Below are 21,955 nucleotides of genomic sequence, written 5' to 3' on the forward strand. Positions count from 1 at the left end.
GGTTTAGTAGGCCAATGCTCAAACCACTGAGCTATCTGTTATTCAGTGTCCAGGGAGATTGATGTGTTCTCCTAGTGATTCTTGAATGTTATAATTCTTGATGTCTTATTTGTGTCAGTTTATTCCATGTAGCCAGACAATCCTGCTGTCAGGGTGCCAATGCCTGAGATGATGGATTGTCCAGGATTCCTGGATTTATGGATCTTGGGTATCAGATAAAATACCTCTGGTTGGGGCTCTAGGGGTGTGTCTGTGTAGATTTGTTCCTGTGCTTCTTCAGGGATTTTCTTGAGCAGACGGTGCAGATTCTTTTGGTTACCCTCTGATTCCACTGATGGTTATGCCCTGTAGAATATGATGTCAGAGAGTTGGCTAGCAGCCTCTCATTCATATTCCAACCTATTCATGATGACTACAGCACCTCCTTTGTTAGCCTTTATGATTATAATGTCAGAGTTGTTTCTGAGGCTGTGGATGGCATTGTATTCTGCACGGCTGAGGTTGTGGGGCAAGTGATGCAGCTTTTCCACAATTTCAGCCCGTGGTTGTTGGTGGAAGCACTCAATGTAGAAGTCCAGTCTGTTGTTTCAATCTTCAGGAGGAGTCCATGCAGAATCCTTCTTTTTATAGCATTGGTAGGAAGGTTTCTGTGGGTTAGTTTGCTGTTGAATGGTGTGTTGGAAATATTCCTTGAGTTGGAGATGGCGAGAGTAGGATTCTAGGTCACCACAGAACTGTATCATGTTTGGGGGAGGGGTAGGGCAGAAGGAGAGGCTCCGAGATAGGACAGACTCTTCTGCTGGGCTAAGAGTATAGCTGAATAGAGTCACAATATTGATGGGTAAGTTAAGGGAACCACTCTTGTGGCCCCTGGTGGCATGTAGGAGTTTAGATAGTGTCCTTTTTCCTCTGTAGAGAAGCAAAGTGTGTGTTATAAATGGCTTGTCTAGTTTTTGTAAAGTCCAGCCATGAAGAAGTTTGTGTGGAATGTTGGTTTTTTTTATGAGAGTCTCCAGTTGTTAATAAGCATAAGTCCCAATTCTGAACCTTAGCGTCCAAAATGTGGGTGCCTGCATGAAACCTCCAAGCTTAATTACCAGCTTAGATCTGATAGCGCTGCCACCAGCCAGATTCCAGTGTCTGGCGCACTCTGGTCTCCCCAAAACCTTCCCTGGGGGACCCCAAGACTCAGATGCCCTGAGTCTACAACAAAGGGAAATAACCCCCTCCCCTTGTCTCCTCTTTATTTCCTCCCAGGCTTCCCCTCCCTGGATGGCCCTGGACGATCACCCTATTTCAATTCCTTGAAATGCAAAACAGAGAGATCCAGTTTCTTTCACCCTCAGTCAGAGTCCCTGCAAAGGTAAGCTTTGCAACTCTGACACAAAGAGATTTCCCCCTCCCAGTCTTTCCCTGAGAGAGACCGTAACCCTGGCACAGAGATTCCTATCCCCCTGAGCCTCAACTAGAAAAGAAAATCCAACAAGTTTTAAAAAGAAAGCTTTATATAAAAAGAAAGAAAAAGACATAAAACTGGTCTCTGTATCAAGGTTGACAATATACAGGGTCAATTGCTTAAAAGAAAAATGAATAAACAGCCTTATCCAAAAAGATATACAATTTAAAACATTCCAGCAAACTACACACATGTAAATACAAAAACAATATAAAAACCTATTGTCTTCTACCTTTTGTACTTACACTTGGAAACAGAAGATTAGAAAAGCCTGGAGATAGAAATCACTCTCATAGCCGAGAGAGCACAGAACAGAGACACAGACAAAAGACACACACCCAAAAATTCCCTCCCTGAGCTTTGAAAAATCCGGTTTCCTGATTGGTCCTCTGGTCAGGTGTGTGGTTCCCTTTGTTAACCCTTTACAGGTAAAAGAAACATTAACCCTTAGCTATCTGTTTATGACACCAGTTTTGAGAGCTCATTCTTGATCTTCTCCTGTTTGCTTTATAGGATGTTGATCAGGTGGTTCTGCAGTTTCTTTGAGTGTGTGTGGCACAATCTCTCACTATAGTCTGTGTGGTATGTTGATTGTAGTAGATTATTTACCTTCAGTCCTTTTGTTGTTTTCCAACATACATAGGGCAAAATACACCTGCACTGCTTCCTTGCGTACGTGCTAAAGCGCTCTTGTTCCATTGGAACACTGGCACTTAACAGATGGCTGCTGCATACTACTCCTATGGAATACAGTAGTCTGCTGTTATGGTATTTTTAGAGTGCCAGGCACTGAAATACCTGGGTGCTGAGCATATGAAAAGGGCGTAAGATTCTAAAGGGGTCAGATGTGTCCAGGGAGCCCTGACAACTCTTTTTTTTGTCTTGCTGAGCTTGTTTCCACTGTGTCTGAGCTACAGAAGTGTCCCCTCTTCCTCTGAAAGATCTTTATTCAGGTAGGCAGCTGTAGAGCTCATGAGGTTCCAGAATTGGTGTCTCCCCTGGAACAGATCAGACCAGCTGGGGGGCATGGTTTGAGACCCCGACTGACAGATCAGTCATCTAGCAGATGACTGAAATTCTGATGGCTCCAGCTATGCCCGTCCCCAAAACATACCTCTTTCTTACAGCCACTTGAGCACCAGATGTGGTTAGTTCCCACATTTACAGTCTTCTGCCTGCTATAAAACACTCAGCCTTTTCCTCTATTCTAGCTGTGTTGTGGATTGGTGAGGGAAAGACATTGTGGCGCTTGAGTATTTTTTGGAAAGTAGTGACTGGGGATTTCAGGAGAAGCTCGTAGAGTTTCCCTGTTTGTGGATGAAGAGAGACGAGCACCCGCTTTCCCAGTTGGGAGGAAAAAAAATGCTTCCTCTATCTCAGGAACTGTTCCTAGTATGTCCCAGAGGAAGCTTGGTGGCTACATGGCAAGTCTGTGGCAGAGCTTAGACTAGAACTCAGATCATCTGACTCCCTGTTCCTTGCTTAAACCACTGTGTGAGATTTCCTCCTATAGTGTATCCAAATGTAACTGCACGAACAAGTGGGCAGAACATAATCACCTCTGCTGGGCCATCCTGGATGCAGAATTACTGCAGCCCTGTGCCCCTTGTTACTAATTTGGAAAGGAAACTGTTTCCCCCTCCTTCCCATTTCCCTTATTAAAATCTGAATTGTGGGAAAATGTTTGAATGATTTTATAGAATCCAGACGTTTTGTCTGGGAGCAGGAAGCCCAAATGCTGCTGCTGACCCGTGAAGTTAAAAATAGTGACAGCATTACCACGAGCGTCTTCCTAAGTTCAGTGTGCAGCTCTTCTCACCAGATGCACTTCGGTGATTGGAGGCAGATGGAACAGGGTGCAGGCAAACAGCTTGTTAGCTTCATTGCTCAGTATTTTAATTGATTTTGTTTTTATTATGGTAGCGCCTAAAGGCTCCAGCGGAGATCAGGGCCCCATTATGCTAGGCACTGAAAAGACACAATAAGAGACAGCCCCTGCCCAAAGAGCTTACAATCAAATTTGAGGTAAGATGGAGCAAGTGAGTGTAACAAACCATTGGAGGGAGGAGGAAGAAAAGCATGGGCCAGGTGTGTGCATAGTGCAGGGGTCGGCAACCTATGGCATGCGTGCCAAAGATGGCATGCGAGTCAATTTTTAATGGCACGCTGGAGCCTGCCGGGACTCCAGCATGGCATTAAAAATCCTGCCCGCGGGGGCAGGGAGCAGAAGCATAGCCGTGCGCACGGGGTGGGCAAATGGCCCCACTCTCCGGGCACTCCAAGCCGCAGGGTCCGTGCTCCAGGGCCGGAGCACGGGGCCAAACGCAGCAAGCTGCCGGCCTCTCCCCTGCCTTCTCCCCTCCCCTGGAGCCCTGCTGCTGCACGCAGCGCTCTGGGGGTTGGGGCTGCGCGCTCCCACGGGGCAGCGTTTGGCTCCGCGGGGAGGCAGACACGCTCCCTGGTCAACTGGAGCTCTGCCACCGCCACGCGCGGCACTCTGAGGGCCAGGGCTGTGCTCTCCTGCGGGGCAGCGTGTCTGGCTCTACGTGGAGCCTCAAGGTTAAGGGCCTAGGACTGGGGGTGTTGGATAAGGGGTGGGGGCAGTCAGGGGGCAGGGAGCAGAATGGGTTGGATGAGGGGTTGGGATGGGCGGGGTAGCTGGGGGTGGAGGTCTCTGGAGGGGGCAGTTAGGGAGAAGGGGAGGTTGGATGGGGCATGAGAGTCTGGGTTTTGTGGAGGGGAAAGGGGGTAGATCGGGGTCAGGCGCAGTCAAGGGACCGGGAGCAAGGAGGATCCTGGGGGCAGTTAGGGTGGGGGGTCTCTGGGGGGGTGGTCCGGGACAAGGAGCTGGGGGGTTGTATGAGTTGGGAGTTGGAGGTCCTCTCAGGAGGCAGGTGGTTTCGGAGGTTGGGGCAGGCAAGGAGTGGGGGGTGGGGTTGGATGGGTCGAAGTTCTGATGTTCCTGTCAGGGGGGGGAGCGGTGGAGGGACATGAGTCCTGGGGTCTGTTTGGGGATGGGGGTGTTGCATAAATGATAGGTTAGTAAGGGTTAAGTTTCTTTACTGAAGGGTAAACCGAACAACCTGACCGAAGGACCAATCAGAGAATGGATTGTTTAAAGTCAGGGGGGGAATTGTTATCTCGGGGTCTTTGTGTTTTTCTTCAGCTAGAAGGACACAAGTTCTTTCTCTATTCCTCTCGTAATATTTCTCTAAACCTTCTGTAAGTACCAGGAACGCAAAGTAATTTCAGCATGATTGGTCCTTTGGGGTTATTTACCTGTATGTTAATTTGTTGTGCGGTGGTTTAAATTGGGGCTATCTTTAAATCAGACTGTTTTTTATATTTCTTATAAGGCAAGAGCCTGTATTGAGTTCTTAATGCATGGATTGTTTTATATTTTCTTTCTTTTTTTCTATAAAGTTTCTTGTTAACCTTGTGAAAGTTCTTTCAGGGAGGCAAGGGAAAAGCCAGGCTGTGGGCTATTTTCCTATTTGGTCCAGGGAAAGAGCAGACTACGGGAAAGAGACGAAGAATCTCTCTGTTCTCTGGTGGTTACAGTTTTCCTCGTTCTGGAGCAAGGGGGGTGGCAGAGCCAGCTGTGGGTATTTGCATCTCCATTTGTCCTGAGGGAAGCAGAAAAGCTGGTTTTTGGGTCACACAGGTTGCCGCGAGGCAAGCCTGATAAGGAGGGGGAAGGGTTATTTTCCCCTGCTTTAGCATCCAAGGGATTGGGAATCTGGGTGTCCCACCAAGGAGGGTTGGGACACAGAGGGAGGAAGGGGGGATCAGGCCCCATAGATTTAATCTGATCGGTGAGCAGCGAAGAATAGCCAAGACTGGTTTGAGCTTGGGGGAGTTTCAGGTAAGCCCCCAAACTTTGGACGCAAAAGTCCAGGTTTGGGACAGGACCAGACTGGTGGACACTAAAGTCCAGGTCTGGGACTGGACGGCTAGATTACCACAGGTGTGGATAAGGGTTGGGACAGTCAGGGGACAGGTAAGGGGGTAGGGTCCAGTCCGGGAACAGGGAGGCTTAGATAGGGGGTGGGGTCCTGGGGGGCAGTTGGGGGCAGAGGTCCCAGGTGAACAGTATCCCAGACCAGCAGTGGGCTGAGCGGGCCGACGGCGTAAGATCAACATTTTAATTTCATTTTAAATGATGCTTCTTAAACATTTTGAAAACCTTGTTTATTTTACAATACGACACTAGTTTAGTTATATAATATATAGACTTATAGAGACCTTCTAAAAACATTAAAATGTATTACCGGCACGCAAAACCTTAAATTAGAGTGAATAAATGAAGACTCGGCACACCGCTTCTGAAAAGTTGCCAACCCCTGGCATAGTGTGATAGGTCCAGATCATGAAAAGTGTTACTCATTTATTATTCGTTATCAAGATAATCAGCTTTTCCAGAGTGCCCTTCAGGTGGCTGACTTCCTGGGGACGCTGCAGCTGAGGTGGGTCTGGATGGGGGAGCTGAATGAGGCAAAAGCATTCAAGGCGTGCATTCCACATGCAAGGGGTTTGTTGTGGAAGAAAGCACGGAGGCACCTGGAGAGGAAGTGGGCAAATGGGCATTCAGGGCTGGCATTGCTGGCAAAACGGAGGGGGTGGGGAGCAACATGGTGAGAGTAGCTTTTGTTTCATGCAGTGTAGATTATAGTAATGTTGCTGTGGCCACAAATCTTCAAAGAGCTGCAGCCAAATTATGAGTTTCCTCTTTGAATACATCCTAACACTGAAATCTGTTTGCTTCTGAAATAATCTTCCAGGAGATGCTGTGTTGCTGGTGACATTTAAAACTAGACAAGAGCCTGTACTGCTGGCCTAGCCTAGCTGTAGGAGGATGCTCTGGTGAGTCTCTTCCATTGCTAGAATCTAGGGAAGCTTAAGGGGCTAGAGTGAGCATTATATTAAGTTTCCCTGTTACTCCCAGTTAATTACCCCCTACCTTCCCCCCATTCCTGTGGGGTTTGGAGTCCCAAGATGCTAGAATAGCAAGGAAACTGTTATTGCATGTCTTCCCTGACCATGCTCCGCCCCCTGCAGAGCATTCTCAGTGAAGTGTCCAGGGATAGCTCTGCCTACCCGACTTCCTCTGCAGAGCCATGGGGCTCCAGAATCACAGCTGTGAGAATCAGTGGCAGTGCCTCCTGCTGCTGCAGTGACTGAAAGACGTTTTTTGTTTCCTTCTGTTGCAGCTATGCCCAGGCACGAAGGAGCCTGTCCTTAACACAGTGTCTTTGGCAGCATAGCCAGATGGTACCTATGCAATGGCCTTCAGCTCTCTGAGCGCACTGGGCATTGTGGGGGGAAGAGAGAGGAGCTCTTCATTTTCTCTGCAATAATGATCCCCATCTTGCTCAGAAATCAGTCACCAGGACTCTTGTCCCTCTGGGCAGCGAGGAGGAGAGGGAGGAGAACATTAGTTTGTGCTGAAGCACAGATGTCTGAACCCTTGTGGAGGGACACGTGTTAGAGCAATGAGCCATGTCTCTGCCATGCTCCTGTGTGTGCTCAGTTCAGAAGCAAATAACCTGGCAGCTGAATGGCATGGATTCTTCTCATTGCCTCTGGAATTTCCAGACTCAGCTAATGTTTTGCCCCAGCAGCACCCATTGACTTAGTCTAACGAAGGTCACATTAGGGGTTTGGGCACAACACTATGAACAAGGGACTCCTACATTTTAATCTCTTTCTCTGCCACTGACTTCCTCTGCGGCCGTGGGCACTTATCTGCTCTCTGCCTCAGTTTCCTCATAGCTTCTACCTTACGTCCATCAGTTTGTTACTGTCCTGTCCTTTTAGGCTGCCTTAGCTATTAAACTGTGCGGTACCCTAGAAAGGGATGGATGTTATTTGTACGGTGCCTTGGGCTTGCACGCATGCTTAAAGATGTGTCACTTTGGTAACAGCATCCTGCAGCTGGATGGCTGGGTTGAGGGAGGGATCTGCTGCACTGAGGACTTGGGGCCCTTTCCTCCTAAAGTTTCTTCTCTAAATATATTGGCAAGTAACGTTTCCTTGAAACTAAATTAAAAATTCAATTGTTTATACAGCTTCAAAAGCAGGAAATCCTAATAAACCGAGCACGGTGTTACCAACCTGCACTTAGAGCTGCAGCTACTGCCTCACGGCACTAAATTTCATTTGTCTGTAACATGATGCACACAGATAAGGGCTGCGGATTGTGGCTCTTGGACAATAGCAAGTGCAAGGTTTGTGTGTATACATTAAAGAATAAGCTTAACTGTTGTGAATGGTCAGACTGTGACGCCCTGAGACCTGGAACAGTTGAGGCTTGTGCCGTCGGTCAATGGAAGGGTTGTTTGCCCTAGGTTTACAGTGAGGTCTCCTGTTTGGCCTACAAACTCCAGTGCTCTCCATAACAGGAAATAAGCAGACGCAAACCCAAAGCAGATGGTGCCGTCATAAACCTGGTAGGTGAAGCTACCCTGCTATCATGTACCTTAAATATTAGTGTAACTGTCTTACCTTATACAGGAGCATATATGGTAACTTTTAAAGTGTCTCAGGTGCATGCAGAGTCTCTAGCCTTGAAGTGCCACCTGTCTGACCTCGTGCCCTGCATGGTGAGTTCTGTGGTAAAGCAGTGAGTTCCTGGAAAAGATGCTCCTGTCCTGCAGGAGAGGTGGTGTCACAGGCTCCGCACAGGTCTGCACCCTCTCTAGCCTGTGCCCTGTGTTGGCTGGTTAAATAAAGAGTCCCCATACCTTCTTCAGTGCTTTACCCTTGTGTCTTTATTTACAGTGCAACAGCTATCCCGAGTCAGACCCTTCCCAGGATCTCCTGGCCCGTGCGGCTCCCTGCCTTTGGTGAGGAGACAGAGATATAAGCTTCCTATCCCCTCCCAGGCTAGCCTCCTGACTGAGTTTTCTCCAGACCTTTTATAGCCTGGAGAAAGCTCAGCCCAACTGTCTCTACTTAGCTCCAGTCATTGCTGTGAGCTGGCCCTCATTAGGGCCTGCAGCTGGGCTCTCAGCTGGCTGCCCGGGCCCCTGCACCTGGCTTCCCTCCCAGAAAATAGGGCTTGGCTAGCCTTTTGGCAGGGCATTCAAGGGGTTTTACCCTAGCCCTGCCACAGGTGGGATACCCGTTTGTCCAACGCAGAACTTCTCCAGCAGTCAGTTTTTATTCTCTCCCTTGTCTTTTCCCTCTCAGCTTATCCTTTCATTGTGTGTGATGCTTATTTGTTGTGTCTTCTTGCGATTTTGATTGTAAGCCGTCTGTTGCAGGGTCTCCTTTTTCTTTTTGCACAGCATGTAGTGTAAAGGGGGCCCTGACACAGAGTTCTCTTGGCACTATTGAAATATCGATGATAAATACTAAGAATCCTCTTGTTCTGAGTGTATAGGAATTACCTGGAAACTTCCTCCACCTTTCCGTTCATGTAATCACAGTATTTAACATTCCTATTATGTGCCTCAACCCAATCACCTTTAACTCGGTTGTTCTGAGATTACTTATTTGGGAGGGATGGAGGTTCATAACGTTAAATGGGTTTGAAATTACTGCATTAAATATCTGTAATTGGGGTTATTGTGCTGGACTAGCTGAGTCCTGGGGTTTGCAGTAGGCAGGAATTAACAGGAATGTGTTCTTTTTGCTGTGGTTGCTAGTTGTGCAGCAGTGCTTTTATTTAAAGAGCCCACCCAATGTACCTTTTAGCAACGTACAATGGAAATGAATGGTCAATAAGACTTGGGGATTGATGCTACTTTCTGAGTCCCTGGTTTACTCTGAGGTGCACAATGAAACCCTCTGCTTATAGTGAAGCAGTAATAATGGGCTCTTATGTAGAGTTGTTCTGCCTATAGATTTCATAGTGCTTTACAAAGGAGGAAAAGTAACATTTGTCCCCATTTTATCAGTGGGGGAGCAGAGGCACTTAGAGAAGTGTCTTGGCCCAAATCACATAGCAGGTCAATTAAAGAGCTGGGAATAGAACTCAGGACTCTTGGCCCCCAAACCAGTGCCTTGTCTGAGATTACATTGCCTCTCTTTCACTCCGTTGACATAAATATCCTGAATTGTTTCAGCGTGTTTCCTGCAAGGAGAAGATAGAAACTGCAGTTAGTGTGACCTTAGGCTGGAAGGAAGCTGCATTGTTTGTGTGGGGGAAATCCACGAGGCGAGGGAGCTAGTGCAGAACACGTTACTCTGGCACTAGCCAGTGTTCCCTGACGAGTACTGTGTATTGGTATTGCAGAAAGCTCCAATTTCTCCCAACATGGTATGTCCCATTTTCAGTGTTTCCAACATGCTGCAAGATCCTGCTACCAGAGCTGTCTCCCTCCACCCACAGTGTGGTTAAAACACAGTTAGGATAAAAGCAATTTTAAGTGGTTCCCTAAACTGCACTATAAGAATGGCCACACTGGGTCAGACAAGCAGTCCATCTTGCCCAGTATCCTGTCTTCTGACTGTGGCCAGTGCCAGATGCTTCAGAGGGAATGTACAGAACAGGGCAATCACTAAGTGATCCAGCCCCTGTTGTCCTGTCCCAGCCATGGACTCTCTCTGATAGGCTGTAGCACCACTTGATCCTGTCCATACTGAAGACACGAGCATTGTTTTAGTCATAAGTTGTAACAGGATCCTCCTATGCTGTAAAAATTGTGGTTTAGATGGGACCTTGATGCTGGCATCAGAACTTAAAAGGAAGGCTGCTTAATAATGGATGTGGGGGAAGTATGAGGGTTTGAGGTGGCGCCAACATCTGAATAAGGATATCAGTGTGGGGAGGAGATGAAAGAGAAGTGAATGAAGGGAAAATGAGGAGAGGTTTCTAGAGATGCATGAATGAGGAAAGGAGGCAGGAATCAGCTTTCGGTTTCTCCTAAGTGAATCTTTCAAAGCACACATGCTCATTTCTATGAGTTGTTCCATGGCAATTGCTGTAGAAGTCACTCATGCAGGTGGTTAAAAGCTAAATGTTTCAAATTACCACTTTACTGTTTGCTTGTGAGGCACAGCTATAGACCAGACAGCTCCCTGCTCCAAGGATCTTAGAGGCTAAGTCAGACAAGACACAGCAAGAAATGAAAGACGGGGTATGGTGGCATGGGACGAACAAGTGACATGATGAGAAAAACATGCCCTGTACTTTATATACGCATCTTGTTTTCTCGGTGAGTGTGCACTGTATTTTGTCATGTTAATACATTATCATTTGAAGGAGCAAAGTCATTTCAAGATGCAGAAATGGAAATGTGTTCTGTATGGAATGGTGCTGAAGAGAACTACATGTCAAGGAGGGCAACAATGTAAATCAAGCCAGGAAAATGTGTTCTAAAAATGTCTGTCTGAAGAATGGATGCAAGCCTATTGGCTTGTTGCTGCCACTTGTTCTACTGAAATTTGTGATAGTGACTGAAGTTAGCAAGCCTGTCTGGTGCTGTCCCCTCCTCTGCCAGTGTGGCTTGTTGTCAGAAAATTGACCATAACAACGGCATAATTGTAGTCTTACTCTACCATATCTGCTGCTCCAAGTGTTTTCCAATCACAAGTGCCTGCTTTATCGACAAACAGGTCTTTACTCTGTTGGCATCAACATAACTATGGATGGGTGAGCTGGATTCTGTTCTACTTTATGCATCACCAGCACAACCGTAAGCTAAATTCCCAGTGCAGATTCTCTTCCTAGTGATGAAGTGAGAAGCAGAAAGAAGTGTTATCAGATCCCAGTGGCTGTAAGAATAGCACTTAGAAAAATCATCTGTTGACTTGCAAATGGAAGCCATTGCGAGAAAGTCGCTTGACACTGTTTACCTTGGAGTCCCTTTTCTTGCTTAAGGAATCCAGAACTCTGTTCTGGGGTCTTCCACAGTCAGATGTACCCATTGTGCTTTTAAGGGCAAACTTTGCTGTTAATATTTGAAACTCAGTTTTTTCTCATTTATTTAAATGTTCTGCAAGTGTGTGTGTGTGTGTGTGTGTGTATTTCTTAAGGTTCCTATAGATGAATCATCTCTTCCCAGCAGTGTTGACAGTTGTTGGCTTTTCTATTAGAAGTCAAATTGTGTGAGCTTTAGCACTTGACACTTCAGAAGAAGGAAGAGTTCCCGTAGCTTGAAAGTTGGCATATCATCACCTCCATCTGGGAGTAATTTTTAATTTTAAAAAACAAACTGTAAAAAAACAAAACTATAAAAACAGTTTGGCCTTTCCAGTGTATTATAAAAGGATTCCCAACAGTCTCTTAAGGCACTCTTCTGCTTTCATGTGTTTAAACTCTATGAGATGCTATCTATTCTGCTGCAAAACTGGTTACAAAAATGTGTTGTAAATACAAAATCGTGCTTTAAGTCTTAATCTGGACCAAATATTCTTAATATGTATCATTCAGGAACAATTACTATTGGAAATGTGTAAACAGCAAAGAATTTTTAAAAATAGTCACAGATCCTGTGACATGTGATATACAGTAGCTTAGTTAGCTAATGTTGTTCAGGGTCTCTGATAGCAAACTAGAAAATAAATTATATAACTAGGGTTGCCAACTCTATAATCGCACAAACCCAAACACCCCTTCCCCGTCCCTTCTCCGAAGCCTCGTCCCTCTGCTCACTCGGTCTCCCCCACCCTCACTCATTTTCATTGGGCTGTATCAGGGGGTTGGCGTGTGGGATAGGGTTCAGGCCCTGGGCTGGGGCATGGGACCGAGGGGTTTGGACTGTGGGAGGGGACTCAAGGCTAGGGGTTGGGATGCAGCAGGAGGTTCGGGGTGTGGGCTCTGGGAGGGGGGTTGGGTATGGGAGGAGGCTGGGGCAGAGGTTCGGACAGAGGTTTGGAGTGCAGGCTCTGACCAGGCAGCACTTACCTCGGGTGGCTCCTAGACTCATGGGCCGCCAGGCTGCTTTGCGTGCTGCCCCTGCCCCATTGGCCTTGGTTCCCCATTCCTGGCCAATGGGAGCTGCAGAGTCGGCGCTCGGGGTGAGGGCAGCATGCAGGGGACCCCCTAGCTGGGCCTCCTCCTACGAACCACTGCTGGACATATCACCACTTCTGGGAGTAGCACAGAGCCATGGCAGAGCCTGCCTTAGCCCCACTGCGCCGCCAGACTTTTAGTGGCCTAAAATCTCCTGGTTTGGCTTCAGTTATCACCAGGAGATTGAGCCCAATTCCGGGACACTCCTGGCCAAACCAGGAGGGTTGACAGCCCTATATATCAGTGGTCCCCATCATTTTCCAGGTGGCGGGCACCGAACGACAAGCCACTGAGGACCATGGCCAGTGGACAAGCATCCGCCGAAATGCCGCCAAGAAGCAGCAATGTCAAGAGACGTCGCCACCAAAATAGCGGCATTTTCGCAGCGATGCCTCTTGGTGACACCGCTTTTCGGTGGCATTTTGGTAGATGCTTGTCCACCGGCCAGTATGCGGGCACCGCATTGGGGACCACTGCTGTATATAACACCTTTTTATGATTTTGTAAATTCAGACTTGGTGGATGTGTGGGCACATCATTGCCCTCTGCTGGAAGGAAGCTAGCAGAGGAGTTTGGTTTTGGTTTGGTTTTGAAACTAGCAAGCTGTACTTCAGATTCCCTGCAGTGTATCTTTGGCCATGGGCTTGCAGCATTCCAGACTGTAGATGGATTTTGCCTATCTGCTCCTGATGTTTCAGTGTCTTTACACTTATTAGCTCATGTTGTCAATTTCTCATAGGAGGAGGATTTCCCATCCTTTATTCATCAGTCTGACTCAGCAAACTTTCTCCCTCTCCCTAAAAGAGCTCCCTTGATTAAGTCGTTCCTACATCATGGAACCTCCTGGGGAGGAAATGCTGCCAGGTTTAATGAGCAGAAATGGCAACCAACGTCAGACTATATTGGCCTCCTGAAAGGATCTCATTTCACCTTCATTTCATCATTTGTCTGTTTCAGATGAGCTTGTTTAGAGCTGCATCTGGTTTTTAAGTATGACATTTTCTGCAGCGTGGTTATGCATGTGCAGAGGTGGGAGCCCGACTCACTAGAGAAACACCACAGTTTCTGGGGCTGTTTAACACTCACCCCTCCTATGTCCCTTTTTGATGTGCTGCTGTTGGTAAAGCCTCGCTCATGTTCTGTTCCTCCTTCACCCCAGGCCACCCACGCTCCAGTAATCATGGGAGGTTTTAAAAAGACCTGATTCTGGGCAACAAGAAATCATAATTATGGAAATCTGAATGTCTCATTCAGTAATCAGAACATGTATTTATCCACCACCTGTTCAGAATGCTCTCTCCACTGCCCATGTGTGAGCTAAAGGAAATTTAAATGGAACATTACTTAAATGTGCTTGCTCCGAGATAAATGACTATGTAAAACTGGCACCTTCACACTTACCATCATTGTTTTTGTTTTATTTCATGCTGTTCATGTGCAAATAAAATCAGTGTCTTGTCCAAAAGGAGCATATGGTCTAAATTAGGTTGATAACATAAAGATGATTATATAACAAAGGGTCTTATACTGTGGTTAGATTAGATTCTGTTTTTTAATATAGGTGGGGTTGGTAGCGAAATCAATTATCAAGGTTTTAATGACACTTCCTATTATTAGACCCTGTTTTCAGCTGCTTATAATTTTGTCAACCTCAGTTAACCAGTTGAGCTGGTATTTTCCATGCTAGGTGTCTGTCTAAGGCTGGACGTTTTTGGAAAGATTCATCCAAAAGAGTTCAGCCATTTCCGAGAATGAGGGTAGGATTTTTTTTTTTATTTTTTTTTTGCAATGTGTTTTTTTTTTAAAAAACCCAGACTCTGCCTTTCATTTGAAAAGCCCTAGCACCCCCATGACAAGTCTTTTGCTCTCCCTGTGAACATCAGCCAAAACTTGGCTGTTATAAACGTTTGCAAAATCTCAGTTTACACAGGCTCAGTAGAGACTTCTTGGAGTTTAGCAATTAAAATCTCCAAAGGTTCTGTGTACCCTTGGCATACTCCATCCCCTCACAGCTCCTAGTGCTGACCAGACTGCTCATCCCCACAGAGCACGTAAGCTGCTCCATCCCTGGTTGTGGGAGCTGAGAAGGACTGTCCTTGTCATTTCTGCTTTGGGGCAGAGGGGAGCTGGATACTGGAACAGTTAGCAGTGAGCCTGTCTCACCTGTGCTCTCAGTGACCCTCCAGGCAGCATGAATGAGGAAGCTAGTGAGTAGGAATAGGCTGGTAACCTTTCCTCTGTCCCATATGACATTGGGGAAACTGATAACAGAATACTGTCTAATTCTGGGGTCTACATTTTGAAATGGATGTTAAAAAATCAGAGACTTTACCATAAACAGCCACAAAAAATGGTGATAGGGTTGGAGAGCATGTTTTACAGTGGGAGATTTAGGAACCTCAATCTCTTTAATTTATGAAAAAGAAGATTGAGGGGTGACTTGATTACAATGTCCTAATATCTTCATGGGGAGAAGATACTGCGTACTAAAGGGCTTGTTAGTCTAGCGAAGAAAGGGAGAAGAAGAACCAATGGATGGAAGCTGAAACCAGACAATTCAGATTAGAAATTAGGCACAGATTTTTAACTGTGAGGGTGACTAACCATTGGAACAAACTACCAAGGGCAGTGGTAGATTTTTTTGGAAGTTATGCTTTAGCCAAACCCAAGTTACTGGGCTCAATATAGGGCTAACTGGGTTAAAATGAATAGCCCGTGACAGACAAGAGGTCAGATTAGATAATCTGATAGTCCCTTCTGACCTTAAAATCTGTGAATTATTTGAATTACAGTGGCTCCTAAAAGCTCCAACCAAGATTGGTTATTCCTCTGTCTTAGGTGCTGTACATACCCCGATAAGAGACAAATAGACAAGGCCGACAGAATTTGGGAGGAAAGGGAGCTTTCTTATCCCCATTTTATAGATGGGGAAACTGAAGCATGGAAGTTAAGTCAGTTGCCAGGGCCTAGAATAGAGCCAGAACCTGAGCCCTCATCTTGTAGGTTCAATTCTAGAGTCTGAAGCGCAACATTCAAAGCATCTTGAGAGACAGCGTCTGAATATGTTGACCTATGCAATCAGGCTTGTTTCATTAGGATTGCTTATGAAGACTGGGCTCTCTTAGCACTGGTTTGGTGGTGTTGGGCTTCTGGACTTAATTTATTTCCCCCTCCCTCAAAGAAAAATCCCATAGAACCATTTTTGGTTTTGAAAGCAAATTATATGATGAGTGCAGTGGAGTTTCTTTTTATACAGATAAGAATGCTGAGATTTTTGCTGTGTCTTTCCTTCATATTTACATATTGCACAGTAGACGCTTCACTGGAAATTTAAAGTAATTTTCTTTAACAGAAGCATTGCTGCTTAGACATATTTGCTGCATTGCCATTCTCTCCACTTTTATTATGGAAGACATTTGATGCGAACGGGACTTTGGCCTATGTGTCTGCTTTGCCTTAATTGCTGCCCATGTCGACTATCCCCTTCTTAAATCCTAATTTTTTGTGTCATCCCAATTGGTGTAACATGGCAATGATTCGTAGTGGTGCAAAAAGGGGATTATGACTTCAGGTGAGGAGGAACAAACAGTGACAGAGGAACTTAAAAATCCAAAGATCCCGTTCTCTCTAAATAGCTCCTTGAATATGAGCTGTGCATGTGGGTGGAGTTGTTTGTGAAAGCCTTTTCCAGGCTTGGTACAGAAGCATCAGCTGGGACTTTGTGCCTGACAAATCCTAGAATTAGATCTAAGCTAATGGGTTTCCTTAGATGTTCTCTGTTCTCCACATCATCTCCTCTATCCTCCTGCACCTCAGGTGCCTAAGGTGTTCACCAGTATCCACCATTTATTTTGGTCTTGTGCTGGTCTGCTCAGGCTTCTGAGTGTCATGTTGATGAATTCGGCTTCAGTCCCTATTGTTCTGCATAATGCTTCTCTAGGTCTGTCTCTTTTTCTCTGCCTAGATGGAGTTCATATTATCACTCAAAGTCGAAAAGTGCAGTAGCTGTAGCTGTGGTGTAGGAGCATAGAATACTGTCTTGGGGAGAGAGACAGCTGGGAAGAGGGCTTAGAATCTGCCTGAAGGGGGCACTTGGAAGGCAGAGAGAAGGAGGTGAAAAGAGACTGATCAGGTGAGCAGGGTATTTTGTCCAGAGGAAGCTGTGTTAAAGGAAGCTGGACTGTGAAGGACTGTGTGCAAGGAGCCCAGCCGTGAGGTTGATTGTTGGGACACTGACAGAAGAAATACAGTTTGGGTGTCTGGGTGTAGCCCTCCGGGTGAAGAGCTGTTATTCGCAGGTGGACCTGCTGGAAAAAGGCATGCTCATTGCAGTGTCAAAGCAAAGGAGCATCCCCAGCTGGAGCGAGGGACAGGCAGGACAGTTGGGGTGAAGCTGGACTTTGCAGCCAGGCAGAGGAGAGGTTGATTCCCTCGTGAGGCCACACAATGTAGTGTTGAGAAAACTTAAATTGTGATGGTAATTTACAGTTTTATTACTTTGCTGAACAATATATTATTTTTACTTTATATTATTAGTCTATTATTTATATTATTTTATTGTTCCTGCTAAGTTTCTAGGTTTTTCCTTCATACAGTTTAAAGTTTTAAGACTCTGCTCCATAAAGGAGGACGTAGTACTTGGTAATACACCTCTATCTCGGTATAACGCTGTCCTCGGGAGCCAAAAAATCTTATCGTGTTATAGGTGAAACCGCATTATATCGAACTTGCTTTGATCCACCAGAGTGCACAGCCCCCCTCCCCACCCCCCGGAGCAGTGCTTTACTGTGTTATATCCGAATTTGTTATATCAGGTGACGTTATATCGGGGTAGAGGTGTACCATGCTAACTCTCTTCTGCTTCCTTCTGCTCTCATCTTGGGGCCATTATTCCTCCCTTCTTTTCTTATGCCAGATGTCCCCCCTCTCTTATTGAGATTACCAGATGGTAATCTAAGTGGCAAAAGTCTTGGGAAAATTAAACTAGATTGGGGGATATACTGTAGGGAATCATTCTATGTTGGCAGTGGAGGGACTAGATAATCTTACAGATCTTTTCCCAGTTGAAGTCTGTGAAAACATTTCACTGTGATATTTCTTCTGCAAGGAGCTAATGGTTTGTTCATATTCTTCAGATTTATTTATTATTTTAAATAAAGGCCTTTCATAGGGTGGGATCAAAGTCTTTCATTTGCTCTCTATTCTGCAATAAGAGAAGCAGATTTCAATGTTTTATCCATTCCACTCACTGGGGTGGAAACTAAATGGATTGTTCGCTTGCTATCTGTACTGCGTCTCATTCTTGAATAATAAATGACGCAGCAAACACTCTGTGTTTCTAGCTCTATTTTGAAATGTTCTGCTAAGAAATAGTAATATGCTGGGTGACTTGTATGTTCAACTGAAGCATAAACATTCCAGACCACGATAGCTAGAGAGCAAACGGAGGTAATGGATCCAGGCGGTTATGTTGCCAGTTGTGTGTGACATTGTTAGCATTCACTCAGCAAACTTTCTGCCCTTGAGAGCTTTAATGTCTTGCTTTCTATATTTCAGAGACAGAAACACTAGATGTCCCTTAGATCTGACCTTGTTTGGGATCTCCTGTGGGGACCATCCTAGCTAAGTGGGCATCTCAGGAGCCCATTTAGCTGCATCCCTTGGCAAGATGACAACACGCATAAAATGGGAACTGACGGTAGCATCTGTAATCTTTGTCATGGATGAATGGCCCACAGAGGCTACAGATCCACACTCACCGTGCCCTGCATCTTGATCATGCCGGCATTCTGCTCAGATAGAGGTGGAGCAGTGCATGCTGGGGACTGTAGTTTTCAGAGGATGGATATTGATATTAAAGCTCTTGGAGGGTGCATTGTATGATATCTATATGTACCTGTAAGCTGTTGGAGGGTGCATTGTAAATACCTAAGTAGTAGCAATTTTTTTGTTGAGAGCGGGAGAGTGAGAAAAAACCTTGAGATACAGAATCCAATGCTGTACAATGTAAAAATGTTTGGCAGATGGATGAGAAAAATTAAAAGCAAATTGAATCTTTGTTTGGTTGTTAAAGCAGAAGGTGCCTTGCAGGAGAGAGAGAACAGATGGGAGGAAAGGGGAGGGGTATAGAAGTGTGTACAATAACCTGGAAAAGGGGAGTTTGAAGAGTGGAGTGGGAGAGGGCTTTGTGATCAAGAATTGGGAAGGTGTTTTCCCACATAGGGGAGGGGCTGCCTCAGAGTAAGCCAAGAAAATGGAGGGGGATTATATGAGTGGGAGTGAAGGAGAGGAGAAGAAGAGGGGATAAGAGCAGACAATTTCTGTAGTTAAATGTCCTGTCCTATGATGCTGTAGTGTGGAAGTAATTGTCTGTTTTCTTTCCCCTGCTGAACCCCGGGAACCAGTATTGATTGGTCCAGAGAATTCCGAGTCCGTCCATGTACATAGCCTAGATGCTGTTGTTTTTAATTTCCGGGTCTGACTTGTTTTTGTTGGAGCAGCAAATCATAGAGTCTGTAAAGAAAAGGTGCTTAGGGTCACAGCTGGATTTGCGGGGCTGGTGATAGTGTTGGGGTGGAAGGCAGACAGATAGCTGAGTCGAGCGCAGAGGTGGTGAACTCAATCAAGGTAAGACCCTAGATGGTCTTTGCTCTAAATTGGCTGTGCGGCTGCTGTGGCAGCTGATGAAGATGGCCCAAGAAAGTATCTTCCTGCGGGAGAGGGTTTCACAACTATTCTAGGGGAGAAAACTGTCCTGTGAGTTCAGTCATTATACTCTACATCAGACTCCTCTGGGAACTCTTCCTCTTTCACATCACTTTCAAATCCCCAAGTGTGGAGGTCATCTCTCCCTTTCAAACAAGGAGGGGCTGGGTGTGATGCTCTCCAGCACCATCGACTGCTGTGTGGACTGAAGGGGTCACTTGAGAGCAAGTCTCTTATTGTGCATGCACTCGCTGAGCTGACTGGCTTCTCAGCACCTCCACGCACTGGTGGCCAAGTAACTGAGGTATTGAGTTTGGATATCCCTGATGGTGGCGTTTTGAAATTTCGCTGTCGTTGAGATCAGCTAAACCCGTTCTAAGTGAGTGACCTAGATACTAAGGTTGTGTAGTCTCTGGCTTCTGGTTGCTAAGCTTTGTAACTTTGTACCTGTATCTGAGTAATGGGGATCTGCTTGCTCGGGGGAACCTCGTTTTTCTGTCTGTAGAGTAATTCTTCCATGAACATGATGCTCGCTGAGCCTCTTTGCTGCAGACATCTGTCATTTGCTTTTCTCCTTTGGACAATGGAGGCGTGGCACTTGGTTAAAGGTTGACACTGGTGTGAATGACAGATGTCTGTAAACATTGTCTCTGCAGTGTGTGCAATTCCTTTCTGGTTTTGTGCCAAACACAGCCCCCGTTTGCCTGGCAAAACAACAGAGAATAAAGACTGGAGCAGCAAGAGAAACATAACTTGAATGTCTCTTTAAAACTTTTGTTTCACAATGTTTTTGTAAAGCTGAATATCTCTTTCCCCCCTCCCCCCAAGATTCCTATAATCTTTAAAGGCATTTGGGAATGCCACCTCCTCAAACAGTAACACATCAAAAGAGTAGCAGTAGGACTGTGGAGTTCAAATATGTAGTATCCAGATGGTGTAGGGAGTTCACAGGGCTCTGAGTCTGTGCCCTGAGAACAGATAATGTTTTGCTGAGAGACCATCTGACAGGCTTTCTTTCTTAGCTGAGTTTTCACATCTTACAGGTGACCTGAAAATCTTTTTATTAAACAACTCCCAAAACTTAAAAATCCCAGGATTAGTAACAGATGCAGTGTGTGCATAAACATCCCAGTGTGTTTGGAAAATGTGTGTTTCATTTGTCTTCGTGGACACTTAAAGCACACAAGCAGAAGAAGGGATTTAGGTTCTTGCTGTCTCTGTAAGGGAAAGTGCAGAACCCTGAATTCTGTTCTGGGCAAGTGAGTGAGTGCACACATGGTGGACTTTGTGGACTGACGTAGAAGTTCTCACTCTGGTTCCTAATGAACGAGCTTCCACATCACACAAACCTCTCTGCTACTGGCCCCTGTCGTCGGCCAGGAAACCCAAGGAAAATGTGGGCAGTAGAGAATGCACTGTCTTCTTCTTAGTAGACAGTGCTTCCTCACTGAGGTTGAGACTGATTTGCCTGTTTCATATCTAGGATGAACCCATTGATGTCAGTGGGTTATGGGTTAAAGGAATGAATTTGATCTATTAATATTAAATTATGCAACTAAGGTTTCCTTCCATCACTGTAGTACAGGAGTCGGCAACCTTCAGCATGCAACGCACCAGGGTAATCTGCTGGCAGGCTGCAAGACATTTTGTTTACACTGACCGTCCGCAGGCACGGCCCCCTGCATGTGCCTGTGGACAGGTCAATGTCCACAAAATGTCTCGTGGCCCAGCAGCGGATCACTCTGGTGGGTCACGTTCCGAAGGTTGCCGACCCCTGCTGTAGCATCTGATTAAATACATTCAGAACATCAGTTCCTTCCACAAAACTCTGAAGCACCCCTCCTCTCCAGGTTAAAGCCAACTGTACTTCAGAGGAAACAAATACAGCTGCTTTACTTCCCAGGTCAAGTGCCTAAGGCTGTTTTGCGATTTGGTTGTTAAGCAAAAACCTGCAGAGGAGACATCCTGCATTGTGCCCTACAAGTGACCAGATGTGGATTCATCCTCATTTTCAGCAGTAGTAAATTCTGTAGACAAGGACTGTCTGCTGAGACTGCCAGGCAGCCTGCAGGTTCGAGCCTGGGAGTCCCCATCACTTCCACTGCCCTGCCCTGTCCATTGGTTTTTATTAATTATTTGTGTTCTGGTAGCACCTTGAGTCCCCGCTCAAAATTGGGGCCTTATTGTGTAAAGTGCTTTGCAAACATAAAGACAGATGCAGTCCTTGCCCTAAAGGACTGGCAATCTGTATTCACAGGCAGATGAACAATATAAATGCAAAATGCTAAAGGTACAATGCTGCCTGATTGCATATCTGTTTGTTTGGAGTTTTTGCTTTCTTGTGTTTTTCAGTTCCCCCCAAACCCATGCCCCCTTCCCCTCTCTTCTTAGGAGCCCACACCAACTTTGCTGCTCTGTTGCTGACACAAAGTCCCCCGTTTTCACCTTGTCCACTCCCACAGTAATAGCTCCTCTCCATTTCTCTCTTTGGTAATTAGAGCTTTAAAATCAGGATTTGGAAATAGGACCAGTACTGGAGAAGCAGTCAGCAAAGAGTGCTGAGCATTGGTGCAATGTACTCTGTCCCTCTGCTTGACTGAGCGGGCAGCTGCATATCAATCTGTTGTTTCTAAGTGGATCTCAGGGTCAGCCTGAAGTTGTGTCTTTCACACTCTAAGGCCAAGTCTACACTACGGGATAATATCGAATTAGCTAAAATCGGTTTTATAAAACTGATATTATAAATTTGATTTCATGCGGCCACACTAGGCACAGTAATTCGGCGTTGTGCGTCCATGGTCCGAGGCTAGCGTCGATTTCTGAAGCGTTGCATT

General features: G+C 45.9%; 1 protein-coding gene across 5 annotated transcripts in view; it reads left to right on the forward strand.

Moving 5' to 3' along the window:
* The window catches only part of EXTL3 (exostosin like glycosyltransferase 3), a 260,320-nt gene that overhangs the window by 113,771 nt on the left and 124,594 nt on the right, over positions 1–21,955 (forward strand). Inside the window, exon 3 of one of the 5 annotated variants that reach the window (XM_075063583.1) lies at positions 3,380–3,481. The exons of the other annotated variants lie outside the window; for them this stretch is intronic. The gene's annotated coding sequence lies outside the window, so the exon portion shown is untranslated. The remainder of the gene's footprint in view (positions 1–3,379; positions 3,482–21,955) is intronic. 5 annotated transcript variants of the gene reach the window in all.

Source organism: Chelonoidis abingdonii, chromosome 3 (assembly GCF_003597395.2).
Source record: "Chelonoidis abingdonii isolate Lonesome George chromosome 3, CheloAbing_2.0, whole genome shotgun sequence".
Taxonomy (NCBI): domain Eukaryota; kingdom Metazoa; phylum Chordata; order Testudines; family Testudinidae; genus Chelonoidis; species Chelonoidis abingdonii.